A 5,676-nucleotide genomic window follows, 5' to 3' on the forward strand; every position below is an offset into this window, starting at 1 on the left:
GAGGGGCGATGGGGGTATGTGACGAGAGGGGCGTGGCCGAGAGCCGTGGGAACGGAGCGAGGCCGGTGGAGTAAATGCTAATGAACGACACCTGTGCCACTCACTGGTCTCGAGTCCCACGGAGGAGCTCCGGAAGGATAAAAGGAGGAGGGACGACAGTGTTGGACGAGAGAGGACCAGGCCTGGACTTTATATTGTGTTTTGTGTGCGGCAGTCGTCCGCGAGGGGCTGCCGCTTTACTTTCATTTTGTGTTTGTTTATTTTATTATTAAAGTCTTAAATGTTCGCCGGTTCCCGCCTCCTTCTTCCCGATCTACAAACTGTGTTACAATTGTATACTTAATATTATGATCGTTTATTTAATCAAATATATCTGGAGTCCTTTAATAATTGTAACTCACCCATTGTTTAGGAGAATAATCTGGTTTGTTTAGTACAAAAATTCTAAAATTGTAGAAACGTGTGTCATTCATTCATTCATTCATTCATTAAAAAAACCAAGGAACTTTCTTTCTTTCTTTCTTTCTTTCGTAATCTTCTACATTTATTATTTTATGATTTATAATATTATTTTATATATTTTATATATTTATTTAGAATATAGTATTCATCATATATAAATCATGACTATAATCAGAAATAGCAGAGAACTATTATTATTATTATTATCTTCATAATTCTTCTTTGTTTACTAATTAATTTATTTATTTCCTGATGAAATAATTGAATAATTTAGGTTAGCATTTATATTAATGTATGAAAGTGAAAGTGTATAGTTAGTTTAGTCTCCCAGTGTAATCTCCCAATTAATATGTCATAAAATTGCATGTGCAGTTTATAAAAGTGAGATAAAAATGCTGTTTAAAATAGTTTTAGGTGAAGTACTGTATATCACTGCAGACGATGGCTGTCACTGCTTGAAATGTCATGCCAGCTATAGTTATGGAGCTGATATATTAGGCTGATCATTTTTTATTTGCTCTTTTTATATACCCAAACATGCTTAGAAATAGTTACATCACATATACATTTTATGTTGACAACAGAGCTGATGTTGGAGCCGTGGTCTAGTACAGTGTTTCCTAACCTTTTTTTAGTCGCGGCACCCTTTGGAAATTTTAACAAACTTGTGGCACCCTACAAAATTAATTTTGTCACAATATTTGAATTTCTAACTTCGATATGATCATTTGAAAAGTATAGATATTCGGTACAACAGGGAAGAACTGCAGAATATAATGTCATACAGATATTTTTAATATTATTAAAAAATTTTGTCCATCAATGGTGGCAATCAGTAGGCAAATTTCTAATGAAGAGACCAATTTATATGACAGATTTTAATGTAGGCTTTTATACATGCGTAAACATTAGTTAATTACCATTATAACTAGCTAGCTGTTTTTTTAATTTTACAGTGGGGTAATTTTGGTGCAGTAGCACGAGATTCAATTCAAACAAACTTTGAACTGAATAAAAAATAACAAGTAAGCAGTCAGTAATAAAATAAGAAATAAAGAAATTAATAATGATAGCACACTGAGCGGAGCACACACGCATAGAGCGGCATAACGGATAATACGCAGAGCGTCACACCATGTGAAAGTGAAACCTGAGCGGTGAACTAATTTTTGGCAGCCGAAATTTCGGTGCATCTCTAATTATTGGCGACATCAGAAATGGATATTATATAATAGATGCTTTTTTGAACATTTTAGCATTTAAAAATATTAAAAAATGATTTTTTACATGGCACCCCTGCTCTCGACAGACGGCACCCCGGTTGGGAAACACTGGTCTAGTAGTTAACACACTGAGCTTTAGAGCTTAAAGGGGCAGCACAAGTTCAAATCTGCCTCGTAATCTGCTCCCATTCCCCCGCTTTCTCCTTATCATTTCATGCCTTCACCATACTCTTCTCTCAATATAGAGTGGCACACGTCCAAAAAAAATAAAATAAATAATGTCGAAAAAAGATCTGTGGAGGAACACCTGACTTTGTAGTTTCTTGGCGTGAGCTTCTGATCTGCTATAATTAATTCTGATTTGCTGAACATGTAGAATGATAGACTATTGATTTTGTGTTGATGGCGAGATTGTACATCAACCCTGAGAAGGACTGATCTTCTGTGTCCCGTCAGTCAGTCTCTTTACCCCTCGCAGTAGCTGCAGTTCTGCACTGTTCACCCATCCAGCGCTTTAAACGAGAGTTATGACAGGCTGCTGTGACCTCCTTTAACTTTTAAGCCACTGCTGTCTTTTGACAAGAAAGATGGGTGAGGGGGAAAAAAGGTTTCTCTTTTTGGTGCTGCAGAACCAAGAATCACAAAGCCTAGTAAGAATGTTCCAAAGACTGTTATAAAGCACTATTTTTTGATGCCAGGCATGACTTTCTTACGCAGATGCACCTGAGAACTCCATGCTGTATTCAAACAGAACCCCACGGCTTTTCTCAACAAACTGGAGCTTCACACTTTCAAGTCTTCTGGAAACAGTTCACACGACTTAGAATCAATCTTGAATTTACACATCATAGAAGCCCTCAGGGTTTAAGAGACAAAAATCTCTGTCTACGCCGCAATGCTGAGGTGAAGCTCTCTGTGCTCTTTTAATCAGCAAGGACTCCAGGAGAGAGACCTCACATGCCTCCCCCCTGCTTTTTTGTCATGTACTAATAATGTAGTAATCAAAAAACCCAAGGAACTTGCGCATGCAGCTTTTCATTCCTGAATGCGTTTCTGAGTAACATAACCTAACATTAACATTATAATGATCCTGGCCAATCAGAGTGTTTATGCATACAGAGCTGCATGTCACCTGCTGTTGATTTCTCTTTGTATGTTTTGTAATTGAAAGTTTTAATATTATAAAACAAGGCTATTTTTGGATTTATAAAGAGTGGGGCATGTTTATAGTGTGTATGCAGTGGAAAACGAGTATGCACTACAAAGAATGGAAAATATATAACTAGGTAGTGTAAAAAAAAAAAAAAACTATCATGCATTACAAAAAATAATGTCCACTACAAAACTAGAATGTACTAGTAATTAGGCATTAGGTGCATAGGTGCATAAGGCACATTGCAAAACTAGTATGATATAGTAGTAGAAGTAATAGTATGATACTAATAGTATGATACCAAACTAATATATTTACATGTTGTTATATTGAAAATATTCATAATCAGAAACATTTAATATGAAAATTAGATTTAACCTGTTCAGTCTCAGTAGTGCCAAAGCATCATCAGCTGTATTTAGTGGTTAAATACAATCTGTTCTCTAATGTGTGTCATTTACACCTGTTTATTAGTGTTGTGACAAAAGGTGATTTCAGAAATCACGTTTACACAGCAGAGGAAACACTAGCGCTCGCAGGGCCTCCTCCGCAGGATTCATATTAATGAATGTAATTCTGAGCTTCAATGACAGCGGCACTTCATAAACATCACAACAAATCTCTCCTTTACCTCTAACATGGCTTGTTGGCTTATGAATATCACGTTTTATTGGTTTTGTCAGTCAAGATCGGCTTTGTCAGTCAAGATTCCACTAGTGCAGTGTAAAATGCAATAACTCACAGGGCTGAGATGTGCTATCTGACTAGCTTTAGTGGTTAAGGTTTGATTCTGAAGATGTTTAGTCATTTTATATATTATTTAGTGTGCTGAATGTGATTTAGAAGAAGCTTGATGGTTTCACTGAGATGATATAATGGGTATTATGTCATGGTTTCTGCATTCATTGAGTGTAGGTGAGGATTCTTGAGTTCTCAGGCCTTTTCATAATTTAAAGGCAATTTCAGCTCAACTGAATGTGATTTGTAGTACTCAAACCCATTTGAAGTTTTGCTGTTAGACCTCTAGGCCTCAGTAGTGTTGTGTATTAATGTAACAGGTTTTTTAAGGGTGGTTTGAGTTGCTGAAGTAGTTTTGAATGATCATTTTCGAATGTATTGTTTTCTGTGAAGAAACACATGCCCCGATAACAGAGTCATCAAAGATTGTTTTGTAGTCAGTGTACAGATTTGAATTGGAGCATGTCTACTAACACATGCGAGACACTAGATCAGTGGGTCCAGTGCTGTATGGATGACCTACTTAAAGTGCTGAAATCCAATTAGCCCACACTAATAATCTAGACTAAGTCCTGTGTGGACACCACAGATCTGCAGTGTAAGACGTGTCTGGCTGGCTGAGCAAATTCAAAGTCCTGGACTGTGATGGAAATGAGAACTCTGCCTGATTTAATTAAAGTCAAAACATGATGAAAGGGACGGGTAAATTACCCATCGGTTTTTAAATGTTGCACACGAGTGAGCTGCCTCTTGACCCATAAGACATTATGACACACTCATAAAGCTTAAACAGACAAAAAGAATGACATTAATTTAGCATGCACAACTTTGTAGCAAGACCACTAGCCCATGTCCATGTCTAAATGAACAAATATATTTTTGGAAAATATGCATAATTACATCTGTATGTAAGCATGTATTTACACTTTTAAGTTTTATTGTTTTGATTCATTATATGCATGATATACATATTTTTATATAATTATGTATGCTATACATCACAAAATAATAAACGTAGATGAGCAGAATTAATATTATTTCTTTACACTTCTACCTTTATTATTTTATTTTTACTGTATTTATAATTTAAAATAATTATATTATGTTATATTGTATTACAATAATATAAATCATAATGCTACTACTACTACTACTATTACTACTACTACTACTATTTTTTATTTATTCATAACCAAATAATAAAATAATAATAATAAGTATTATTATTTACATTTTTTATGATTTATTGTATGCATGATATATATTTATTTATAAAATAAATAATAATGTAGAAGTGCAGTGCAGTATTATTATTATTATTATTACTTTACACTTCTACATTTATTATTATTATTATTATTAATAATGTTTGCACGTATGTATTATAAAAATATCAATATAAAATTCATAAAATAATAAATATAGAAATGCAAAGTATTATTATTATTATTGTTATATACACTTCTACATTTATTTTATGATTTACTATGTGTGATTTGTTAGATAGATAAAATAGATTTATTTTTATATAAATAATAGGTATAAATTGATAAAGTGATGAAATAATAAACATAATTGATATTATTGATAGTATTATTTATTAAATTAAGTTATTTATTTCCTTATTTTAATTTATTATTTATTTGAGCGGTCCAACTACCTTCAGGAAGCTCAACCATAGCGTGTGGAAGACTATGGGGGGGTGTTTAGTTCAGAAATAACTCACTTTATATTAAACTGTACCCTAAACTGTAGTATACCTCTTAACGTAGATCCACAAAACAGTCGCATCGCCCGTATGGCTACGCTACCAGCTTTTCGCCACAGTTGCATTGCATTCAAACAGCTCCACAGCTGATTAACAAATAGGCGTTTTTGTTTGTACATCTGATTTTTTTTTCATGTGTGTAATTGGAAGTGCTGAGGGCATCGGTTCAAACAGAGCATCACAATGGCAGGCCCAGAGTTTAGCCAAGTCCCTGGTGCCCTTTCTGTCACTGTTGATTGTACGCTGGTTAATGGGGGAAATCCGTGTGCACGGGTGCAGTCTTCTGTGCTGTAACATTGGCCAGTTTGTGGATTGGTTCATCAGCTGTTCGG

This window comes from Sinocyclocheilus anshuiensis, unplaced genomic scaffold (genome assembly GCF_001515605.1).
Source record: "Sinocyclocheilus anshuiensis isolate Anshui unplaced genomic scaffold, SAMN03320099.WGS_v1.1 scaffold186, whole genome shotgun sequence".
Taxonomy (NCBI): Eukaryota; Metazoa; Chordata; class Actinopteri; order Cypriniformes; family Cyprinidae; genus Sinocyclocheilus; species Sinocyclocheilus anshuiensis.